We start from the raw sequence: 26,616 nt of genomic DNA on the forward strand, positions 1-26,616 counted from the left end.
GATGCTTTCTTGATTGCCAGGAGAGTTGACAAGTGCGCTGATGCACTGATTACCCAAAGAGGGGCCTTGACACAGCAGCTTCTTTCTCACTCACTGACCTGAAAATGAACTAGCAGTCAGAAGTGGGGAGTTGACATCTCATCTAGAGAAATGAAGAATGAATTGAGGCAAATACAAAAAATAGAATATTGTCACTGCATAGTCCTTTTGTGCTGCTCCATTTCTTGTTTGTTTCTCTTTTTCTCCTCACTTTTTGCCGATGAAATATAGTTCGTAAGTTTATAATCATAGCCTTGAGGCTCATAACTCTAAACTGGCAAAAATGACAATAAGAGGCTCTTAAAATAAAATTTAAAACCCCAAAGTTAGATTAATTTATGTCTTAATCTTTCTTTGCTGTTTAGTAAAAAATAAAAAAAAGAAACCATTGACCATATTTAAATTGGCCAAGTTAAACATATACAGTATCCTGTTTGGGTACAGTAATAATGAGTATACCTTTTTTTTAAAATTTAAATCTATCTTTGAACAATTAGCAACTTATTAAATGACCTTTCCTTCAAAGTCTGCAAGCAATTGCCTGTTCTCACTAATAAGAGAACATGTTTTACAAGGTTCACGTTGATTAATTGACAAATGCTGATAAAATCAAAGCAGTACTAAAATGCGGTGCACCAACTACAGCATAAATTACACTTGTTCAATAGTGTTTCAAGGGGCTATATGTTTACGGTTTACCTTTTGACAAATATTACTGTCTTAATTGAAACACCTATTGTGGAAATTTATCTCTGAGGATGACTGTCAGGAACCACAGCTGGGACTAAGCATTTCTACATCTGTGTATGGATTTCAGCTTAATTAAAAACATTGATTGATTGCTATGACTATTTTAGAGAGGTGCTTTAAGATTTTGTATGAATATTACCCACATTTTAATATAGTACTTTGAAAAATCATAGATCCTTGATTGATCTTCGTGTTCCATACATCTCTAATAGCTCCCACTACTAAAATAAATAAATAAATATTCTAAACATCTAGTCTTACACCCTTCACTAACAGCCTTACATTCTTAGAGTTGTGATGGCAGCTTTGATGCAACACATTTAAGGATCTATATATCTCTCTGTTTTATGCACATGTATACAAACACCAGGGATGCCAGACCAGATTCCTGCTTTTATGTATGAATGATTAGCTATCTACAAGGGTCTCTCACATCCTGCCAAACTCAAAAAGTCTAGAGGTTGCCAGCAGAAGGAGAATGAAGAGAGGTTGGGGTGGGTGGGAATGTACATCCTGTTGTGGTTCATACCCCTGGGATAGACTCCCAGGCTCTACTGCCTCAAGAATTCCGTAGCAAACAATCTCATAGCTTTGTTAGAACTGAATGGTTTCTCTATCTTGAAGAAGCTTATAGTATCCAATTGTATCTCTCAACATTTTCCTTGTGTTATATAATAGTTGTACTCATGATTATCTCAGCTGCCAGACCTGAATTGAGATTGGGGTTTGACCAGGAGGAGTGAGAGGAGACCATCACTCTACCTGAGGGCATGAAGATTGTGGAGCAGGAACATGGGACTGTGGGATGTAGGAGTTAAGGGAACTTTGGGATATATGAGAACCAAGCTGACCTAGGGATGTGGAGTCATAGTAAAGGCAGATGACACTGGCCTGCAAAACCTATAGTGACATTGGATGGTACTAGTAAATAGTAGAGTTCTGTGATTGCCTAGAAGGAGGACTAGTAATGGAGGTCACAGAGGCAACCAGTTAAAGAAGATCAATGCAGGTTAGCAAGCAGGTGAGTTGTTAGAACCCCCATAGTCTTGAAGCATTCTCAAAGATAAGGAGCTGTGGGGAGGGGTTTAACCAACAGGAGACTCAAGTGGAAGGACAGAAAACAGAAGATCCCTAGCCACTGAGATCTCCAGTCACAAGCAGCGCATGCTTCAGGTAATCTAGGCCACACGGCTCTGAGCAAGGCTGGCAGCATGATGGAGAGCTTCTGAGTTGGGGCTCATTTTGTTCTTTCAGCCCAGACATCATTAAGACAGTGTCTGGCACACAGTAGACACTCCACAAATATCCACTGAGCTGGCCTGGGTTTCGAGAGGAATGCAGGTTCCAAAATGAGGTGATTTTTATATGGCAATATAAAAAATTTTAATTAAATTGCCCTGGCAGTTAATGAAAAGAAAAAAAAAAGCATAGGACAAATGCTGAAGGAAGAAGATGATCATTTGCTTCAGTGATACCTGTGTTGTCCCAGTATTTACATCTGTTTCTCCCTTGGTCCCTTCACTTCTGGGACTGCAGTGAGTGAGAAGAGGGCCAGGATGACATAAAACCTGGAAAGTTCTCTGCGTGTGCGGTCAGTGTTAAACCAGAGACATTGCCCTTGTGGGCGCATTTGAGAAAAAGGTGATGAGAAAGAGAGAGTGACATGATTAAAACCCTGCTCAACTCCCAGAGGCTCAGTGAAATGCTCCATGGCTATAGTGCCTGGTCACCCAGAATCTCTTCTAAGGAAGTTGCTGCCCTCTGACAGCCATGCCCATCTCCAGGAGGCTCAATTGTGTTCATGGTGACGGATATCAATAAAAATGATAAGAAAGATTATGTGGTACAACCTTGATTAAAAAAAAGTCCTGCTGTGCTGGTATAGTACATCACACAAAAAGTTGTAAAACACAGTCTTTTAAAACATGCTCCACTTATCCAAGTGCGGTCAGTGGGGTATAGCAAAGACCCAGTGGGCTGCATTTATGCCAGCCACCATTCTGAGCCCCAAAGCCGCCATCCTTCTAAGCGCCATTCCTCGCTCTGCACTCCTGGACCATGTTCCCTGTTTTGACACTAGATGGGGCATTTTGTTATAACAGTAGCTCTAAAAAACTACACATACAAAACCTAGGAGGAGGAAAACGTTTCCATAGGACATAATATTGTTCTGTGGAATCACAGAACATTGCAGCAGGAAGCAGCCATGAAAAATGTCTAATCTCAAACCCTCTTCTTCCATTTTTACATGAGAAAACTGTGAACAGCACAAATTGATGTAGTGAGGGCGTAGCAGACCCCAGACCAAATCAGGGCTCACGTATCCTGAGCCCAGGGCACTCAGTCCCTACCCCTGCCTCAGGCCCATACCCCCAGAGAAGAGGTGCAGGTGACTAAGGGGCCATCTTCTTTAGTATGGAAAATAATGCCAAGAGTTAAATCTCTAAGGCATGCTCTCCTAAATGCATTCCTCCCACAACTCAGGTCTACATGCAGATGACTCCAACAGAAGTAAACAATGAACATAACCCAGATTATTTTTATCTGTCTCTTAAGAACACACTCATTTTTAACTACCAGTATGAATGAATGAATTTTATTTTATTAAATGGAAATAAGCAAAATAGAAATTTCTAGTTAACCTAAATTTCCCTTAGGTTTTTAACTCCAGACTGGTTAGCTCCTAGGCACTGCAAAGCAGCTGAAAGTCTTGTCCTTTTCCTAAGCTCTGCACCTGTACCCCAGCCCCTTCACAGAGCATTAGAACCCAGGGGCTTCTAGTCCTGTCTCCCCCATTTTTCACCTAGACAGAAGGCAAGGGGTTTCCCAGCTGTCCTTCCTCCCTTCAGGAGACCTGGCTGCCCTTTCACCCCCCACCATGGCAGAAGAGGAACACACCACAAACATGCAATCTGCAGCCAACCTTCGTCTCCTCTTACTATACTAGTGATTAAAGAGCTGAAGAGAAGGATGGGGCTCCCTCTGTCCTCCCTTCTGCTGGCAGGTCCCAGCACAGAGCACAGCCATTGCAGAACTGTAGCTGATTGCCCTTTGCAGACTTCTTTGTAAAGCAGCTGCTCTTTAATAAGAAGACTAATGTAACTTGTGTTTTAAGCAGACTGGAAAAAGATGTGGTTGCCATGGGCTTTTCCTCTCCATGCCTCTGTGCAGCCGCAGTGCTCCTCTCTCCCGGGCCACTGTGCTGCTGCCCCTCTGCATTTCAGTATCGCAGCATTCTCACTTGCTCTGTGTCTACAAAGGTCAAGTCCTCTCCTCCACTTACTACATGCATTTTCCCAAACTTCCTGAGCCCTTGGGAGAAGAACAGCAAGTCAGGAAGGAACCATCTGGAGACTTTTTCTTTTGTTCAACATTACCAACTTAAACTTTTTGAAAGAAAACACTTAAAAAAAAAAAAGTCTAATGTGAAGAAGTTGGCATGTGCCAGCTGATTGTTTTCTCTACTTGGAATACCTCTCCTCTGTCTGGTCTAATCTCATTCATCTTTGAAGGCTCTGCTCAGATGTTACCTCCTTGGCTGAGCCATTACCCTCCCTGTGCCCATGTCCTCTTCCAGAATCCTCAATCTTTATCCTGGTCTGCCAAAGGATCTTATTTATCTGACTAGAGTATAACATTGATCTCCAGTATATCACAACCAAGTTATACACATGTCTGTCCTGACAGCCCATCTGTGGACAAGAGGGACAGTGGATAGTGCCTAATCAATCTTGTATCATCTCTGTGGAGCATAGTGGACACTGTGCCCTGGGAGTTCTGTACATATTTATGGAATTGAATCAAACTATCTCAGCACCAGCTCTTTTAATATTAAGATTCTGAGTTTTCAGAAGGTATATCATGTAAAGTGTGATTTAAAAGTCATAGTCTTCAGAAATATCCTTAAGACTTAAAATTTTTATATTCTTATTTTTAAATGAAAGTATTAGATAAAACTAGGCATATACTTTCAGGCATTTGGGGATTCTGGTCATTTGTTTATTTTCCATACTTAATTTTTTGTCACAAATTTACTTTGCTTTATGCAAGAGAAGTATATGGAAAAGTCATATGCAAATCTTAACATCTATAAATCAAATTATGTAGTAAGATGCACTAAGGGAGTTGCTTAAAAGATGAACATTTTTTCCAAACAAAGAACACTTATATAAAAAAGAAAAATTTCTGGAGTTATCAGAAGATTTGCCTTTCATAGAATAGAGTATAAATGATTAAAGCGTTTCTGTATTCTCTTGGCATTAGTTTTGTGTTGTCCACAGTATATTTAAAACTCTGGATTTATTCCTAAGAAGATTTTTTAAAATTGTGATTCTCATTTTAAAAAAATATTTTTATTTTAGTTTGTTATATATGACAACAAAATGCATTACAATTCATATTACACATATAAAGCACAATTTTTCATATCTCTGGTTGTGTAAAAAGTATTTATATTACAGATATTCTTGGCTTACTAAAGTTAATAATTCCCTTCACTGTCATAAAATGGGTATGTATTATTTCTGGTTCAGTTAATAAAAAATCACTTGCATGGACATTTAATGATTTTAACACAAATCTTATTTGAAGGAATCAGTACTCTGTATTCTTGATTTGCAAGAACAACTGGGGTTGATATGAATGCTTGTCCAGATCCAGGAAAGGACACTAAGCATACATCTCAGCAAAACACTTATTGTCCAAAGGATCCCAAATTTTGTGTCTGAAACTGAAGATTTATATGCATTTTATTTAAATGTTTTTATTTTTCTTTTTTTCCTAGGTTGACCAAAAGAGATTAGGAGAGAGGTATGGAGTTAGCATATGGGTTTGGGGACATGGTCATTAGAGTTTACAGGCAGTGAGTCAGTAGGTTAGTGTCCCCTTACTTCAGAATTCAGGGTCACCACTGCCCTATCTTATGGTGGTGAGCACAGCAGAGTTCTTTTAATAATGCATTCACTGAGTTGAAAAATAATATTCTTGGCTCTGGAACTACGAATTTAACACATCCTCAGCATATGTCACGTGGTAAGCCTAGTGCTGTTAGACTGAGGTTCTGCCTCGCATAAATAAAACACTCCAGTGTTGACCTTTTTTGGTAAACAATACTAGAAATGTTGAGTACCTTTAAAATTCAAATGCAGCTTTTAAAATGTGTTCTCATTTTCATGGACAGCTGAGACCTGACTGCAGTAATACCCAGCTAATCTGAGATCTGGGAAGAGCTTGAGAATCAGTCAAACTCAGTGCATCTACGCTTATTTTAGCTCTGTGTGCCGATGCTCTGGGTCTCTGGTCTGTTCAATTCTCCCCTCATACAGGCCTTTTAATTTCCCAGGAGATCTTTCTCGTGTCTGAGCATTTGTATCAGGAACAACACATTTGAACCAACATGTATGCCTCCATCCAATTTTAATTAAGTACTAAAGCTGATCTTTATTTATTAGAAACTTATTTTAAACAGATATACCCCTTTTTACCTCAACCTTAAAAATATTTTTATTGGCTGGGTCTCTTCTCATGCCAACAAATACCTAAGGAGAACACCTCCACCTTATTATAAGAGCTCCTCCAAATTTTATTGCTTGTCCTTGGGATCACAACCTGCAGAGCCAAGTAGTTGACTGAAGATTACACGTACCTAAAGGTAACCATGACCAGCAGACCTGCAGTCTGCCCTGAGGCAGGAAGGTTCTGGAGCAAGGCCTCCAGGTAAAAAAGCTGCATCTGACCTGTTCCATGGTTTAAAAATTTAAATCTACTCAAACCAGGATGCTCCCTTCTAGCCTGAAGCCTGTGGTAGTCAGCCAGGATTAGTCAGTGTGTTTCAAAGTAGTTCCATTTCCTTCCTGCTTGTTCCCTTTCTCTTTTCCTTACTTTTGTCATCTTTCTTGTTTGGAAATGTGGAAGTAACTGTGATAATTCTCATAATTCAAGTTAAGGTGCTGATTAAGAAAAATATACAGCCCTAGTAAGAAATGACATATGTAAATTTACCTTAGCGTGATCTAATTTTCATATAACTGGAGTATTACTTTAGAGGGAATCTTTTAGTGATTATAATGGCTAGTGGGAATTGAAAATAATATATTAACAAGCTTACCTCATAGAATTTACTGAATATCCTGGATGCGACACGAAATCATTCCCAATTCTTTTTCTTTTTGGTAGTTGTAGATGGACAGTATGCCTTTGTTTTATTTATTTATTTTTATATGGTGTGAAGGATCGAACCCAGTGCCTCATAAGGTGCGAGGCAAGCACTCTACATTTAAAAATCCAGGACTTTGTAATGACCACTGATCTTCAGAATGATGATCTGAATATATCAGAATTAGCAGAAAGCAGTAACACCATTCTTCAATCTGTCTTTGTCTTTCGTGACTATGGCATTTTTGAAGTGTACTACTGGTTATTTTGTGAAATGTCTTTGATTTGGGTTTGTCCGATATTCTCTCTAGATTGAATTGATATTATATAATGATATAATATATCACAAAGTTATATAACTTTGGTATATTGTATCCAAAGGCACTTCATTTCATTGTGATCTTATTGCCACTTTTGACATCTGTTTAATAACATCACTTGAAACAATAATTTCTTCTTAGTTATTAGTCAGAACATAGTATTCTATCATTGTGATAATTGAGGTTCATATTTAATATTTACATGAAAAGTGCTTTTGTAGGGGCTGGGTTTGTGGCTCAGTGGTAGAGCATTTGCCTAAGATGCATGAGGCACTGGTTTGATCCCTACACCAAGTAAAAGTAAAAAAATAAATAAATAAAATAAAAGTTAAAAAAAAAGTGCGTTTGTAAATAAAATAGGCATTTTCACCTGGATAAAATGATACTTCAGTGATTTTCATTATAATTAACACCTATTCTTAGTTTTAGGTATATATTGTTGTGCTAATCTTTAGTGTCCTGATACAGTATAGTTTTTGTGAGAATTAGATGAAATACATAAATGAATATGGTAGCAGATAATAAGTAGTATTGGGCAAATTTTAGGTGAAGTACAATTCCGATTTTCATAACTTTATAAATGAATAGGCTCATGTTCATTTCAGGACAGTAAAATGTCTAAAAAAATTCATGAGTTAGTAAAATATTCTAATAAGCACTGGCAGCAAATATTTAACTTTTCCAACCACAATAAAGCCACATTTATAGTCACAGTTAATACAGAGATTATTAACATTTCTGGCTCTCAAAGTTAGTCACCTGTTTCCACTTCTTTCATTACTTAACTGGTATGTACTTTGGATTTCCCACTAGTTCACCTTTTCATTCATTCAGTTGTTCTATATCAAATTGTTAAACTTGGTCATTAGACAAATAATAGGAATATCCCAGATCCATCAAGCTCCAAGACTGAGGTTTCTTAGATCTACACGAGGGATAGCAATAGGGTTTAAATTATGTTTCTCAGGTTAAACACCTGTAACTATTTCACCTTTAGCTATCTAGTCCACATTTTCAATTTAATATTTTGATGTAAGGACTATCTTATATACCATCGAAAGTTTCATGGGCCAAAAAGTTTCCTCAGGGTTAAAAAAAAAACTACAGCTCAAACCTCTAAAAATTTCTTGTCTGTTGTTGTATACATTTCTATTATTTCTGAGCCCCATTTCTGCATCTCAGATACACTCATGAAGAGGTCTATAAACTTATTAAAAGTGATGGAATGGAGGCTAAAGTTTTTCACAAGGAAAATCTGGTCCACATATTCATAAAATACCTGTGCTTTGCTGGATCAATGCTAAATACAAAATGGTGAGTAAATGCCTATCTGCATGAGACTTCAGTCTAGTAAGAGAAATAAATATTGAGGAAAAAGTAAATGGAGAAAAATATGTACTTACAAGAGCACAAAAAGTAGGAATTTAAAGGACTAGTTGGTATAAGACAGCATAGCATCAAAATGTAAAAAAAAACTGAGAAAAGATGCATCACGTCAAACCAGTGATCTCTCAGGCAGTGCTCTGTCTGCAAGAGTTGAAACTAGAAATGTTGCCTCAAGGCATCTGTGGACCCTGAAGTTTGGGGACCTAAAAGGCCAATTTCAAACTTTCTGCCCCATAGTACACTGTTGAGCATAGAAAGTCCAACAGCTTTATCATTGTACGCTTTAAGCAGCCTTCTCCCCTTTCCTTTCTTTTAATTAATTTATGGAACAATTATTTACTATATCGTAGGGGCTGTCAAATTTTGATGCACATTAGAACCTCTCTTAGAACTGTTTTTAAAAATGCCTGTGCCCCACATGAGACCCACTAAAGCAAAAGCTCCCTGGGGTGGAGACCAGGCATATGTGTTTGTTAAAACTTACTGAGTTATTCCAGTGATCATCAAAGGTTGAGAACCACTGTGTGCCAAGCACACAGGCCAGCTGTGTGGCTACAGAGAGAAGCCAGTAGCCACTGGGGGACACATGTGCTCGTGTTGGTTATATAAGTTCAGTATCAAAGCACTTAATTGCTCTACAGAAAGCTCACATTTTCCCCTTGAACTACTCTAATCTTTTAACTATTCTCATGCCTTCAACAGTCCGTTTTTATCCTCCTAAGTCCCCTGGGCAAGAATCCTGAGAATAATTTTTGCATTTCTTTTGTTGTTGTTTACTCTATTTTTCATTGTTTCTTTTTCAGTTAGTGCATAATAATCATGCAGAATAGTAGCTCTCATTGTGTCACATTCATTAACACAGCCATCACCTAGTTGGCACTGTTATGCTTGCAACTCACTCCCGGTCACCTCCACCTTCCATTTGCTCAGCAAGCCCACCTCTTCCAGAAATCTCCCTCAAAGACACTGCCTCTCTCCTCCACTGCCACTGCTTCATCTTGCCTGGTGTCCAGTAATTATCTCCACAAAGATGAACCCTCCTAGAACGTCTCTCCCTGTAGGGATCCCCTCCACTTCACAGTAAAAATTATCATTCTAAATTCCAAATTTCATCTTGTCACTCCCAATTTAAAATACTCTATTCGGTCCACATTGCCTGTGGGAATCAAACTTCTTAGCCTGGCTTATATTTCCAGCGTCAGTCCTTACCATTTCACCATTTGTCCCACAAACTTCAGCCAAACAAGAATATTCGCTTTCTTAACTGTGCCACATACTTTTCCCACCTAAGTGCTTTTGGTCATAGTATTATCAATGCCTAAAACACCTTTTTATTCTTTTGCAGTTTCCCTTCCCACCAACTTTCACCTTTATTCATCCTTCAAGAAAATCTAAAATCACCGTCACTGGCAAAGTTAATTGGTTTTCCTCTGCATTGTTTCTATTAACCTGTGTTTTAATTAATTTACCCACTTATCTAAGTACCTGCCTGTATAGTGACCTAGCTATCTGGGCCTCCCTTCTTCTTGTTTGCCTAGAACTTAAAATGAGTTGCACAGTATAGGCATTGACTAAATGAATAGATGAGAAAAGGAATGAAAGAACAGTATGGAACCCTTATCTATCAGCCTTCATTCTACTCTTTGGATCGTTACTTAACTGATGTAGTCCATCCTTTGTATCTGCTTTCCTTCTTATATATGAAGATCACTTGCATCCTGTATCTTTTTCTCCAATCATTGTCAATCTAAAACAAGCACCAGCTCTTTGAAATTCTAGTGCCATTGTAAACAGTTTTCAAAGCTGTCCCAAGTTCTCAAGTTCAAATGATAGGATCCTGGTAAACTTGCTACCATCTCAGGTTTTTGAGAGGAAATTGGGAAACATCAGCCCTAGCATCAAATCATGTTTGTCTCAGGATGGGGGCTTATTCTGGCTCATTCTGAGAATATATGATGCTGACTCTAGGGTCTCCCCATCCCAACTTCTACCACCACCTCAGCTGAAATTCCACAACGTTTTTTAATTCTATCCCTCCAAGTTTATGGATGATTTTGCCTCCAAGGAACAACACAAAATGAAACAAACAATTCTGACATCTTTGCTATTCATTGTTAATGGCTTTCCCCCAAAGAACTTTTTCCTGTTCTTCCTTTTCAGATATTTTAAATTATGTTCTATGTACTACCTTTGTTATTTGTTTCGATATATGTGATCCTAGTCTTTCTGGATTTAAGCCTGTCAAACTAACATACTAAAGGATTTTCCTCATATATTTGTGATTGTCTTGCCTCTTGTATCTGCATTTCCACTTATTGTGTATCCTTTTAGAATCAGAATTCATCAGAGAAGTGTTTGTAAAGGCAGACATTTCTGTAGTGTCGTCTCCTTTCCTTTCGCTGGGGGTATGACTATTCATATAAGCAAACTATTATTTTTCTGAATTTCTCTTAATGCTTATTAGAACTGTTAGTTATGTATTTATATCACACTTATATTTTTCTGAACTTTTAAAAATGTTTTCCATTCATCGGTGGTATGGATCTGATTAGTTTATGTTCTCTGTCCTGGTTATTGTGGACTCTAGGTTGTATCATAAGATTCTTCTAAGAGCTCTGTCCTATTTCTTCTGTTATTGGCTGTTTTTGCAGCTACTCAATATGAAAGCTGTTATATAGTTCTTCCTTGTCATCAGAGGTTGTGAACAGACTCTTGCCCTTCCTACCCTGGTTTAATTAAAACATTGTAAATCTGTTCTCCATGACTTTATTTAAAGCTCTCTTAAAATATACAATATCTTGTGTGTTGTTTTGGTCTCTTGGTTAATGAATTCTAAGATTCTTCTCTGTGCTATAAAAATGTATTTTATTTTGTTTCTACTAAAATGCTCTCCTTGTGCTTTGAACAGTAAACCCTAGTTTTAGTATTTCACGAGTTGGTAAGTGCATGTTTATATTGTCAAGGCTTTCCTAATCTTTTCAGGCTATCTTTTATAAAGAGGCTCACTTTGGTTTTCTAGTTGATAAACCAGCATCTTTATGTGGGAAAACATTGTACTTAGGAAGCTCGAATTTAAATCCCTTGACATTTTCTCAAAGCAGCGTTTTAAAGAATAAAACTACCATTTTCTACCATTATCATTATGTACATACAGACACCAATATAATCTGCATAACTTCACTGAAATGTTAAGATAGCAGATAAGCATTTCTACCCCTTAGCAGCCTCCTCTGACACTCCCATTTCACATACTTGTGTCCCACTCCCTGCTTGAGCTACCTGCCCACTCTCCCCCACTCTTCCTGGCGGGGACTTTTTTATCCTGTGACACTCAGCCTGTATTCTGCAGATTGTAATGTCTCCTGATACCTCAGACTGAAGTAACATCTTTCCTCTCCCTTAACCACTCTAACTTCTATGATAAATATTTCTCTCGACTCCTCTGTTTGTTTCAGCATCCATTGCTGGTCCCTTCAGTTGTCAGGAGACCCACTGTTTTATGAGTGGAAGTAGAGACTGGGTTAGTAGCAGAATTTTGCTTCTTAACCACCATATAAAAAAAGCATATATGATCAAAGTTTCAAAATCCCAACAGCCCATGAACACTTTATGTTTTTAAAGCAGAAATGAAATATGTAGGTGGTACAAGTACCATTAGTTTTATTTTTGAAGCACTTCAGTCATAATTATCCCTATACATTTCCAAAGTCTCAGGCATCATTTTTAAAGGTTCTTATTTAAAAGAACCTAATGCTGGTATTTTAGGCAGCCTTTTCGCTATTGTGACCAAAAGAACTGACAAGAACAATTTTAGAGGAGAAAGAGTTTTTTGTGGGGATCATGGTTTCAGAGGTTTCAGTCCAAAGATAGTCGGCTCCCTTGGACTCTGGGCCCAAGGTGAGGTAGAATATCAAGATGGAAGAATGTGGAGGAAGAAAGCAGCTCAGGACAAGCCCTCAGGAAGTAGAGAGAGTCTACTCTGGCTCACCAGGGACAAAATATATACCCCAAAGACATGCCCCAGTGACCCATCTCTTCCAGCCATACCCTCTCTGCCTATAGTTACCACCCAGTTAATCCTTATCAGGGGATTAATGCACTAATCAGGTTAAAATTCTCATAACCCAATCATTTCAACCTCTAAACTTATTGCACTGTCTCACATATGAGCTTTTGGAGACACACCTTATATAAATCATAATAGCTGGTGACAGTGTTCAGTGGCTAAGCAGAAAGTATAGGTTCCAAAAGAAGTTGAGAGGAGGAGCTGGCTCCCTGAGGCCTCTTTTTTTTCCTCACCCTGTTGATGGCTTTGTCGGTTGAGGGCAAGAACTAGAGGGGACCATGCACATTATGCTGCAAAATAGAATGAGTCCAGATGGCCAACCTATGTTCGGCCCCACAGACCACATTACCCCTAAACACTTTGCAGTGGTGAGGTGGGTTCCCAGCGGACAGTGCCACAGAGTCCTCTGGTTCACATTGCTCCAGGTCATAGAATTCCAGGCTACAACAGCATGCTCCATTGCATGGCACATCTGTTTCATTTTAGAATGACCATGGAGGAAAGCAAATAGTATTTCCTGGTGAGATATCATCATCACCAGTGACCAGACAAATCCTTGTCATGACTCTTTTCTGCTGGGCACAGGATATTATGTGAAGAGGTTTCTAATTTCAAATTGCCCCTGGCCTCTAAACATCTAGAAAACTAATTGAAGAAAAACACAAATAGATATCCAAAAGGGGAAAAAAAAAGATTGTGCACACAAAAAAGAGGAAATGTTAAGGGACCCTATAAAACACTGCTTTTCAGAACGCAGTTGTTCAGTGATTTGGTGGTAGATAGAAGCTTCATAACTCTTGCTGTCTCACACCATTTACTTATTTTTTTATTTACCACTCAATACTCATTCTCACCCTAAGTAGTAATATCAGCAAAATCCTAGAGTTTTCTTCTAATATACTTCTTCCTAACATGTATTTGGTTGAAATATATCCCAGCGTTTGACCCTTTTTTAAATCCTCAGAAACTTCAATTTCTCATGGCTCAAAGCTAATCTAACTATTAGAAATGAAAACAATGGTTTGGGATTCCACATTAAGCCCCCTGGGGACTTCTGGAGTTTGGGGGAACAAGAGCTAGTCTTGTAAGGTGCCCTAGAGGAGATGAGTCTTGATGTTGACCTGAAAGGAAGGAGGCGTGGACAGAGAAGGAAGAGCAAAGCTCCCTAGAGAGCTGCTGTGGGCAGTGGTGGGTAGGAGGCTGATGTACACTACCAGTCAGAAGGCAAAAGCTAAAGGACCAGAGGGAGAGCTCCTCCATCCTTTGCTGTAAATTCTCAATCCTTGCATCTATCTGAACAGCACATTTTCAAAGTATATGAGCACAGATCTAAGCCCTCTCTGAATTCTCCTGAGAAATTATTATCTTATTGTTACTAATACCCTGAACAGGCATTTCTATTAGAGGGGTGACCAGGTTGGCAACAGCTCCATGATGTCAGTTAGGAGGGCTGGATCTGACTGCATGGCGACAGCTGCATGGGCTATCAAATCCCAGTGAAGGCTCCTCTGCCAAGGTCAGCAACTGAATGGGTTGTGATTCCTCCAGTTCATTCTAGAAGCACCCTTGGCCATTCTTGCAGACATCTTTATATCTTTCTCATCCATTCCTGCTGTGCTAAGACTCCAGCCTCAGGCCTTTGTCCTTACCTAGTACAAGTAATGGGTAACCACCCAGCACATTCCTCTGGGCTTACTTCTGAGAGTATATTAAAGGTCAGTTTCCCAAGATCAGTTTCTTAGCTGCCAGGCCCCATCAGACCCTGTCTTAGCCCTGCTGGAGGTGTGTTCCAACAGAGAACAGCAAGGCATCTGACCAATAGGCCGTGGAACAACATGAACTCTATCTTTTGGAATGAAAAAGAGAACAAATGTGTTATGTGTTGAAAAATTCACTGGGTGCTCCAAGTTGTAGAAATGTGTCCTCATTACCTTTAGAGCTAGCTATAATTTAGGAAATTGTGGGCAGGATTTATTATTTTCTTAAGATTCAATAAACGGCTAGATGTGTTTTTTTAAGTGACCTTATTTTTAATTGCAGTTTTAAGTTCCTAGCAATATTAAGCAAAAGGTACAGAAATTTTCCTTATACCTCCCATCCACGCATGGACCCTGCCCCATCAACATCTTTCACCAGAAGTGTTCATTCGTTATATCATCATCTGAAGTCCATAGAGTGTATGTATTTTAATGATAATTTATTGGTATTAGGTGTAGAGTGTTAATTACATCTGTCTGGCAGAAGGAATAAGACAGGGCTGCTCCCTTGAGTTAATAGTATTATAATTTTTAAAAAAATGCTTGAGGGTTGAGGATCAAAGTAGAAGTCACAATAATAACCACAAAAACAATCCATAAATTAATTTCAGAACTGAGATGAAGGCTGAATTATGTACAGATCCTTAGAATATCACAGTCATTTTGTTTCTTGTGAGTCCAGGGAAGCTGGAACTCCTAATGATGATTATATATCATTTTCCTTGATGATGCAGTGAAATTCATTTGCCTGAGTCATCCAGCATATTTGTGTGTTTGCATTTTAAAATGTCTTTTTCATTATCATGCTATTATTATTTAGGGATGGTGAGACCAACAGATCAGGAGACTGCCACAGAGAAGACAGTGTGTTTCTCACAGTTCCCAAGAGGGGAGGGGCACACCATGCCACACAAAGAAGTGTGACTAGACATGGGGAAGCATGGGATCCATCCCAAAGGAGAGGAAGTGGGAGGAATCCTTAGGCAAGGGCCTTTATTGTGGTTTCTGCAGGAGAGAAGATAGGCTTAGGATTGGCTGGTTCCAATAATTTAAGCAAGCTCTGTGGTAAGGGCTGTCTCTAGTTGTTGGGTGCCTGCTTGGTCCTGGGGTGGTCAGGGCAGAGGTAGTGGCTCAGCACAGTGAAGGTGGTGCGGGGGCTCTGGGCTGGCTGGTTTGCGCTTGAAGAATGCCCTCTCAGGAGGTTGAGGTGGTTTTACTGTCTGCGGCAAAGGGTTGGCCCTGGGAACGGAAGTGCCTCCAGTTGCTGCAAGGCCCCAAATGTCAGAGCATCAGGAATACAGAAAATACAAAGGTAGGATTAATACCATGTGTGTGTGTATATACACATATTCATTTGTAGTTATTAGTCAATGAATTTGAGTGTGTGGGGGAGGCAGGGTTTGTGTACATACCAAGTACTAGGCACTGTTTTGGCTGATGGTGATTTAGCAGGGAAGACATTTAAAAAGTGTTTAAAAATAAGTCTTTCCTCATGGAAAACTAACATTTCAAAGAAATAGCTATGTAGTATAACCTTAGATACTGAGAAATCCAAGAGAGAAAAATAAGAGTAGTGAAAGCACAGAAGGTAACAGAAGTTGCCATGTTAAGTAGGGGTCCTCTGTAGGAAGACATCTCAGCAGAGCAGGGTTAAGGTGAGGCAGTGGGGGTGTCATGCAGGTGTCTAGAGGGGCCACAGTATAGTTACCAAGTGAAGACAATGATTGGCAGGCTCAAGCTCCAGGAACAAGCCTTGTGCTCCATGAGAAGAAGAAGCCATAGGAAAAGAGGTGGCGGAGGTAGCCAGGAGCCGCATTCTGAAAGGTCTTAGAGATCACCTAAGAATGGGGGGAAGCTGTTTATGTATGTTTCTGTGAAGCTGGGTACTGAAGCCATCTGAAGACAAGAGTTAGGCTTTATCCTCAAAATGCGAATTAAGTACACATCACCCCACTCTATTTTCTTTTCTTTTCTCTACTATTAAATTCTTTTTATAGTCATTTGAGATAACCTTAGTTTGCAGATGGAGAAGTTTCATATCTTTCTCCACAAAGGTCTACATTTAGAAGTCGTTTTTACAGTCTAAAACAAATAAAAACTTCTCCCTTACAGGATGAAAGGACAGCTTTGGGTCATGACTGAAAATATCTTTCTGTACTATTGAATGCTCTGGTACATGTGTGGCATTTAAATAAAATGGAATACAATTTTAAAAGCTGCCACACTTCTGTAAATCTAGGAGACGAGAAAAGAGCTATGAACAATCAACAATTTCCTTTTGTTTTCTATTGCGTAGTAGTGTTTTGCATTTGGTATCATTTACTGAATATGAAATCTCCCCACACTCCACTTATTGTAAGAGTGTCCACAAAGAAAACCTCATTTCAAATCTAATTGTAGACATAGTTCCCTCATTAAAAATTCATAAGATTTGTGAATATATCACATAATTACTGGTATCTTTTATCCCCAGCTCTTTTCACATTATCAATCCTGATCAAAAATTTTAAGCACCCATATCTAGAAAGTTGATCTCTGAAGAATAACAGTAACAATAAAACAAAAAAGGAGAAGAAGAGAGGGATGGGAAATAAAAGAAATTATAAGTTTAAATAGAGAAGAGGAGGAGGAGGAGGAAGGGAAATAAAGAAATTATGAATTTAAATAGAAAGACCCACAGAATTAATATACTGCAGTTTTCCCAATTTTGTTTCAGTATATATAGATAAATGAACAGGGGCAACAACCTGCATTATCCTTCACATTTTTTTTGCGGGGGCGGGGGGGCAGGACTAAGGGTGTACTGGTAATTGAACCCAGGGGCTCTTTACCACTGAGCTAAATCCTCAGCCCTTTTTTATTTTTCATTTTGAAACAGGGTCTCACTAAGTCACCCAGACTGGCCTTGAACTTGCCAAAGCTAGCCTTAAACTTGCAATCCTTCTGCTTCAACCTCTAGAGTTGCTGGGATTACAGGGTTGTGCCACCGGGTCCTCTATATATTGTTATTGCTAATTATTTCCTTCTCTCATCAACTTTTAAATGTGTTATTAACTAGTAGCAGACTGGTCATTTTGTTTTGTTTCAGGTAAAGGGAAGAAACTGAAGTGTAGGCTGTTGTCTTGGTTCTGCTGCCTCTCTACCCACATTAGTCAGACCTGAGTAACACCTCTTTTAACACTGTTCATGCCATTTGCTGCAGTAGACAAGACAAGCAATGCCATTGAATTAAATGCCTTGGTTAGACTTCACTTTGAGACCCTCTTCCTTATAATTTATATGCTTTTATTGATTTGTATCAAGAATACACAAGTATGGTCATATACACTTAACAGCATTTCAGCCAACAACATATACAAGGATGTTTCCATATGATTTTAATGGAGCTTAAAAATTTGTATCACCTAGTGATGTCATAGCACAAGACATTATAAATTTGCTGTGGTGATGTTAGTGTGAACAAACTAGTTATATAAAAGTATAGCAACACAGCTTTGTACAGTACACATATTTTTATCCTAGAGTATACTTCTTCTGGTGGTTAAATTAAAAAAAAAAGTTTACTGTAAAACAGTCTACCCTGTATGTTGGCAGCAGCCTCATGCATCTATTTTTCTCAAGTATTTCTTGATTCCTTTATGAAGCCCTATTGAGTGATTGACATACACCATCTAGGTTCCTGAAGTCTACTCTATGATTTTCATGTGATGACATTGCATTAACAATACATTTCTCAGAAAGTATCCCTGTTGTTAAGCAACACATGACCACACGAGAAAAGTGATAGATGGCTAGGCCCAGTGGCACATGCCTATAATCCCAGCTATGAAGGAGGCTGAGGCAGGAAGGTTGCAATTTCAGGACCAGCCTTAGCAACTTAATGAGACTCTCAGCAACTTAACAAGAAAGACTGTCTCAAAATAAAAAATAAAAAGAACTGGGTTGTAGCTCAGTGGCAAAGTACCCCAGGTTCAATCCCCAGTACTGAAAATAGAAAAGAAAAGCAGTGGATTACATAAAATAAGACTGTAGCTCCATATAATAAAACTGTGATCACATGGAATGGAGAAAATATACTCTTCTGGACTTCATATATAAACTTGAAGCAATTCTACTATGTTTAATATATTTCAGAAATAACCTTTTCTCCTCATATAAACCTATTTTTGCAATTTAGCTCAGCAAGGAACTTGCAAATTCAGAAGCAATTTCAGCTCAATACAACTCTGATTGGAAGGATACAACTATAACCTCCATTTTATTCTGCATCACATTTTTTATATTAATTCACATTTTCTCTTTAATTTGTTACCCTTCCTCACATGACCTGCTCATCTCCTTGGTTCCCCTGTATGCAATCTAATGGCAAATGACATTGTGAAAGGGCCCTGCCATGGCTATCTGTTGGTCTGAAGTCTAAGATGAAAGATTCTGAGTCTGTCCCCCATGTGATCTCTTGGACATAGAAGCTTATAAACTAAAACAGTGATAGTGCTACCAAACCCCTGCCACAAACAGGCTCAAACCACCTAATTCATTGTTCTGTACTCACATGTACTAACAATGGATTAAACCACAGTCTCTGCAGAAAAAACAGGCAGGAATGTGTACCTTCCATGGGAAACAGTTGTGGTGGAGATGTGCTGAGGAAACTGCCTTTGGTGGGTTTTCTGAGGTTGTCATAAACAGTATTTCTCTGTGAGGGGCCTCCTAAAGGGACATGGATTTTAAATATCAAAGTATCTGGCAGTTTAACGAGTAATAGCTCATTTCTTTCAACCCCTTACACCAGGCATTGTCCCTCCCATGACTGTTGATGTGAGGATTAAAAGAATTTAGTGAAAAAGCTCTGGAATGAGCCCACAGAGAGCCTATGACAGAAGCCCTCCTCTGGTATGCAAAGTGTGCCACCAAACTTCTTTGCATTCTTCATAGGAGAGTAGAGAGAACCATGTCGCCTGATCAGCTCTCAGGGCCTAAGTTCACCTTTGCTGAGAACAGAAATGTGGCTTCACAGTGGACAGTGATCCTAGCAAGCACGGGGGCTTTTAATTCAAGCTTGTCACATGATAATCAACCCTGACTCTAGTGCTTCCTGAACCTTGAAGATGTTGGTGGTCCCTTGGAGAAATCAGAAACTTGGGTTTTCTAATTTCCCATGAATGCCACAGAACCTAGCCTTCCTTGCTTTTTAACACTTGTTCATGGTGCAGCTTAAAAGGAGAAGTGAATTCCAGGCCCCTGCCTTGTAGCTGGATGCCAGTGCAATGACATAGCTGCTGTTGATGACACTGCACAGGAAGAGAAGTAGGAAGGAAAGGGGTTCTGGTGGATGGGAATGAGTTAAGGAAAAATAATAGTCTCCTGGCTTTACCAACCTCAGCCCAGAGAGAACAGTTCTGGGCAATTACTGATGGTGGTGATGCTTCCACCTCCTTTGTATCAAGCATTCAGCTCAAACCACTGACTTATCCTCCTTATACATATTTGGACAAAATTAAGCCCACTTTGGGCTACACATCAATGTAAGCAGACAATTATGTGTTTGTTCTCCTTCTTTTCCTCCAAAGACACAAGTATTACCCTGACTTTAAGAAAAATGTGCTTCTCAAGAAAGCGTGGTTCTAGAGTTAATTTGCCGCAGTGATTTCTGCTGGTTTGCTCAGGTTCTTTCCGTGGCTGCTTCTATGACTAGAATAGAAGGTCCAAGAAGGCTGACTGGGTGAGGGCCATGTAGACATACAGTCAAACTTTAGGGATGGATTCCCATGGGCCCTGAGACCCACAGGTTCTTTCCCAGCAGATGGTGGCATTTTTTCCCTCCCAGTAACCCTGGCTTCATTTTCCCTACTTCTCCTGGCCCATCCTTCTGGTTTCAGGCTACTGAGTAGGAGGGAAGGCAAGGAATAAATGAATAAATAGTTTTGTACAGAATTCAGTTAGGGTTTTTTGGTCTGGCAACAGGCACGTTCCTGAGAGTATCTGGCTTGCCACACTATAGCAAGCCAAAGTCTGCTAATGCTTTTTGATTTGTTCATTTCTCTGGCTGTATTGCTGTAGATACCTTTGATGACATAATCTATGTCTTGCTCACAATTCCATTTGTAGTATCAAGCACAGTGACCTACATACAGTAAGTGTTTAATAAAGATCCATTGAGTGAATTCATTCCTGGGGGATGGAAGTAACCCTTTACCCCAGGCTCCTCCATCTTTAGAGCCAGTAAAACCCTTAGGTACTTACTAGCCAGACTCTTTGTTGGAGGAAACATCATTTTCCCAAATCTGTAACAACCTTGAGGAAATGATCCACGTCTTAACTTTCTGAAACTTTTTTCTTTTTTACAAAGTTACAAATATATCTCATAGAGTTTTTCCCCCCCTCTGTGAGATCAATATATGAGCTGCTTACTCCAGGTGCTATTAGGTAGTAAGCTATATTCCTGGTGGGTATCTCTGGAGAGTATGGCTAACTAGAGAATGAGTCGGGGGATAAAGGAATGATATTACCCTTTTACTTTATAGATTTTAGCTTGTTTGAACTCATTACATATATTAGCTCAAAGTAAAAATTTCTTGGTATTATCTCCCTTCTCCCTAATGTACATTGATATTAATTCTCAGATTGAAGAGAATTATGTCATTGCATTTCTGGGCAAATATCACCTCCAGAGAAAAGGACAGTTGAATTAGCTGGTAGTTAAGAATGGCAGAAAGAGTCTGGGTGTGTTTGAATGAAGACAGTGACCCCAATTGCAGTGGGGTTTGGTGGCAGCAGATAGTGGTGGGAAGCCTGGAATCCTGGTGTATTTTTAAAAAAAAAATGTTTTTAGATGTTGATGGACCTTTATTTTATTCATTTATTTATATGCAATGCTGAGAATTGAACCCAGTGCCTCATACTTCTTAAGCAAGTACTGTACCACTGAGGCACAATCCCAGCTCTCCTGGTATATTTTGTTTTATGTTAACCATGTATCTTGCTGTTACATTTACTTTGTTTTTACCTGTTAGTAGAACTCTGTGTAATTGATGTGATTCTGCAATCTGTATAGGGGCTAAAAATGGGATTTCATAACCCACTTGAAGCAAAGTGTGAAAGATGTTATATCAAGAACTATGTAATGTTTTGAACAACCAACAATAAAATAAAATAGATTAATTAAAAAAAAAAAAGAACTCTGTGAGGAGGCGGTATCAACTTGATATGCTGGAAAAGTAAACAAGCACTTGTCTACTTCATTGTACAAAGTAACAAAATCATTATTGTAGTTGCCATAACAGTCAAGGCCTGGTGAATATTTGTAGTTCACAGCCACTGCAGTTCCCAATTGCCGCCACTTCAGACACTGCACTGTGTAACCACCACTAGTTGCTGGTTGTTTTCTGAAGTCATTATTTTACAATAAGCATTACTGTAAAATAAACCATAATATTTAGAATTGCTCAAGAATAAGGATATCAGAGGACTTGAAGAGCAGAAGATCTTATGCAGTAAAACTAGAAAAGAAAAAAAATGTGATAATGCTAGTGGGAATTCTTTTAAAGCATTTGTTTAGGTTGGGTTTAAGCCATCTAGCTGTGAAAATAATAAACTGTGTTAGCAGTAACAATATACTGTAATTCCCACAAAGCACATTCAGCATAACTTCTTTTATATAAATAATAAAACCATAAATAAATATGATTACTCTAAGCTAACATGAAATTATATTCAGTACTGTGGATCAGATGTTTTTCTCTCATCTTTGTGTTTCTTAAGTTTAGTGTTGGTCTGCTCCTACCTCCACCTTCCATGACACATTTAAGTAATCTATGAGTGCGTTGGGGTAGCACTTGACCTTGACCTGAGTTTGGCAGATGGGGGGGAAGTGGGACATTGTGTATTTCTCAGGCAGCGGGCAGGAGGAGAAAGAGTGCCTTCAAACCTATGTGGACAGTGGCAGCTTTACTTCTGGAGGCCTTGGTCTGTATCATGTCAAGCATTTAAAATGCATTCACATCTGACAATCAGACAATAAGATTTTGTCCATAGGAATTCTGGACAGTCTTTGTATTGTCTTCTGAGTCACATATGTTCTTGGAGACCAGAAGCACTTTTTCATGCCTTTGGAGATCTGAATACCTATGGGCCATGAGGATCTTCTTTCCCTCCAAACAACTCCATTTGAATCTTGCTAACCCTAACCAATGGACCAGAATGTTCTTTGTTAAACTAGAAACTTCCAGTTGGATGTCCAACTGCACATGCATTTGCACCAGGCTCTCGTGCCCCAGGCCTTCCTTAGCTACTCACCAAGCCTTCTGGTTCACCTCCATTAAAAAACACATAGTTTTTGAGGCCCAGAGGAGTAAACACGGACATCCCAGGGAGGTGGGGCTCCACTGTCCTTACTCCATGGTTATAGAGCAAAATGAGGACTGTAAGTAGTCATTTGGAAAAAGGGAAAGTCAGGTGTCTGGCCCAGGGCAACACATTGCAGGGGGTGGTAGCATCCTGCTGAGGCAATAAGTTCTGGGGCATCATGACTACAGGGCTAATGCTTTATTCATTGGGTGGCAATGGCATCATTAAGAGCACATTAGCTTAAAGAGTAACTAACATGTTCTTTGTGACTCTACTAAAAGAAATGTTAAACAGGATGAGCCACTGGTTCAGGCTGGTGAGGACCTGATCTAGATTTTACTGCAGGTAGATTTCCATAGACTAAAGGGCTTTTTGGAAAATAGATAACTCATTTACCAGAATTTTCAGCTATTTAGGAGTTAGTTATTACCTATGACAATTAAAATGTCTTACTTTGTAGCTTAATATGTTTTCCATGGTTGGGTCAGGGTGTAAAGTGAGTACATAATGAAAACAGCACAAAACAGCACAAATATAGACTGATGTGTTGTCTGGTTTACTTTATATACGAAGATAATAATGTTTACAGAAATTGCTTTCTCCACATCAGTGTGGCCTAAAAGACCAATATGTGAGCAGTATTGCCTTTCTATACTGCGCATGCATTAAAGACTTATTCTTTGATTTGAGTTCACCTCCCTTGATGCTTGGGCCTTTGGAACATGGAATCTACTTGCAGTATTGTTCCAGAGGTGCTACCCCATTCTCTAAAGGATTCATTCCCAGGTCTTTCTTCTTTATTAGCAATCCACAGATTTTTGCTTTAGGTAAAGCCTTTATTTCATTGCAACCTTCTGTTTGTCCACTCTGTAGAATTTTCTGAATGTTAGCATGAAGAGAACAGAGAAAGTGCAAAACTCAGAAAAGAATTAGCAGTAAAAGTATGTTCTTATTTACTTCCACAAATTTGTCTGTGACTTATTTAAATGGTACTTGAGCCTTAGAAACCCTCTTCGGGGGGTAGAAGAGTCACTTTCTCAAGGTCATGAATCAATGCAAAAGTAGCATTTGGGACAAAATTCACATTTAGATTTTCTCTTCTCCTGGTAAGGTGAAAGAAGAGCTCTGGAACTCTTACAGCTGTTTGAAACAGTGGGTGGCCACAGCTCTGCACCATGGCTGAGGCTGGACAGTTACCTACCAGAAACATTTTTGGAGTCTTCAATATCTGGGGAGGAGCTGGAATTGATGAGGCCCAGGTTTCATCAAGTTCTTCAAGCCTTGATGCTCTGTGATTCTGGTGTCCTATATCCCAGGGGTCAGAAAGCTTTACTTGGGTGGATCTAGGCTTTGGTTGACCAGTGATGTTACTCTCTTTACTGATTCACTGACTAATTGATTGGCATCCAGTAATGAGAGTAATAAGTTGAATCACACAGTTCATAAACACTTTTCATCTATAATATTGCCCTTTCTAGAAAATCTGAAGTAGTCAGAATGTTTTATTATTCGTTTAATCTAGAGATATAAAGTGTAGCCTTTTTCAAAAGTAAAGGTTTCCTGGTGGAAAATTTATTTCTGCCATTTCTCTATACTTGGGCATGTCATGTTGACTAGTATTTTTCTTGTGTCAAAAGGTAATTGGTTTAACTCTTCTACCTGTGTTAGTTTACTTACATGGGTGAGTCTCGGGGGCAAATTTTCCATTGTGGTTTGATTGCATGAGTTCAAAGAGAGACCTGCTGCTGCTCTCCCATCTCTTCTACTATCCCTCCTCCTCTCCTCCTCTTCCTTCTCTTTCTCCTTCCTTGAAGACAGACATGCCATGGGTAAAACCTGTTCCATTCAGTAACCATCCCCTCCCTAAGAGAGAAGGAAGATGATTTGTAGTTTAAAACTGGCAGGCAGACAAAGTAGAAAAATGGAGGAGATAATCACAGACCCATAATGGGATTGTGTGTGTGAGAAATGGCCAGATCCGCATCTCTCCTCTGCGTACACGTCACATGGAAACTTTCCCTTTCTTCCAATGATTTCACTTCTTCAGCACTATACATCTATGCCTCTGTCACACTAATGTACTGCTTAATGGGTCTGGTGATGCAGTTATTTATAGATTTCAGCTCATTCAAAGAGCAGCTGCAGGAAGTCTCACAGAAGGAGAACATCCTGCAACCTGCTTTTGACCCTGCATGGTTGCCAGGGAGGTATGGAATCTTAAATCTTAGCACATGACTTGTTAAGTGCACCAAAAGCTTATCTGATAATCTCTGAAAGATTTTTTAAAAATTATTTTTCTTTGACACTTTAAATTCATCTGCACTCTTGCTTCCAAAAGACGTTTCCCCTTGGTGTTCTTTTAACTTTCAAACTTCCAAGCTCTGGGATTGAACCCTAGAACTGAATTTCTTGTTTTTTTCTAATCCTTTATTATTTCCTTCTTTTTCTTTTTTTTTTTTTCTTCACTTTTCTTATTGTTTCATCCTTCCATGCATAAATTAATTTGGAAATGTAGAGTATTTGCATAGAATTTATGAATGTTTTATCAATTTGTAAATATTGATAAGTAGATAAAGAGGGGGAGGGAAGTAGGGGGAGACTGCCACATTCCATGAACTGTGCTTGCTAGCTGCAGGGTATGCAAAGATGACTAATTTCCTTAATCTTCCTATGCCCCTAGTTTATTAGGAAGATAGAGATAAAAAACTAATTAGAATGTGAAGTGACCGGTGCTGGTACAGAGAGAGGCCCAGATCGCTGTGGGAACGAACACAGAAGAGGGATTTCCTATCACCTCTGTCTTCTTGCCTTAAAGGGAAAACTGAAAAAAATACTTAGAATAGGAAGGGCATCTTTCCTCAGGAGCATTGTGATGGGGTGTGTGTCGAATTGTGACACTTTGACAAGGGCAGTGATTTTTATAAATACATGAGTCAGAGACTAGATATTAAAACAGACCTTTTGATTTCATGATTTGATAGAAAGTGCAGCAGGATTCACCCTTTTAAAATTCATCTCTCCTGAGCTCTGTCCTCTGCCCATCCCATTTTCAAGAGGTGTCTTTCCACTATATCGCTAGGAAGGAGCTCTCTAGTTTAGTTTAATAGAATAGTCTTACTTTACAAATCTCTGATGAGAAATTTCCCATGAAGAGCCTAAACTAAATCTCTTCTTCAAAATCCAAATCCTATTATTTCCCACTAGTCAGAGGTAGTTAGCATTAATAATTAATCAGCATCCTGTATATTTAACAGACTTGGAAACTTTATCATGTAGGATATTAGATTATCTCCATTGTCAACTACCTTTTCATTATCATCTGTACTCTCCCTTCCAAAGTGCCCCCAACAAACAAAAATTACTCTTAAGAATTAAGAAGCAATGTAGACTTTGCTAACATTTCTGTAGAGGGGGGTGGGGAAAGATTTGCTTAGCATGCTTTCCAGTAAATGCCCCTGAAATCCTAATTTTGCCACTGTTCTTCTCCATAGCTCCTCCTTTATGTGGGTGGCCAGTGTTTCCTACAGAGCACTCAGCTTTTGGGTTCAGCTTGGCTACATTTTGCAGAGCAATTCCACTCTGACTCTAGACTTGCAAACTTCACTCATCTCTCTGAGCAGTAAAACAAAATACCCCACAGTTGACTGTTCCCATTACCCATAGAAGCCTGTTTGATAACCCCCTACAGTAAATAGAGCATTTCCTTTGAGTTTCTTTTGTTTGTGCAGAGATAATAGAATTTTACAGAATAGATGAAAAGGCATTAGGCTTTTCTATTTGTTCCTAAATAGAAAGATTG

General features: G+C 39.0%; 1 protein-coding gene across 6 annotated transcripts in view; it reads left to right on the forward strand.

Annotated features, from left to right (window-relative positions):
* Positions 1-26,616, forward strand: part of Enox1 (ecto-NOX disulfide-thiol exchanger 1) — a 443,331-nt gene that overhangs the window by 205,595 nt on the left and 211,120 nt on the right. The gene's annotated exons all lie outside the window — the stretch shown is intronic.

The sequence above is a fragment of the Marmota marmota genome, unplaced genomic scaffold (genome assembly GCF_001458135.2).
Source record: "Marmota marmota marmota unplaced genomic scaffold, marMar, whole genome shotgun sequence".
Taxonomy (NCBI): domain Eukaryota; kingdom Metazoa; phylum Chordata; class Mammalia; order Rodentia; family Sciuridae; genus Marmota; species Marmota marmota.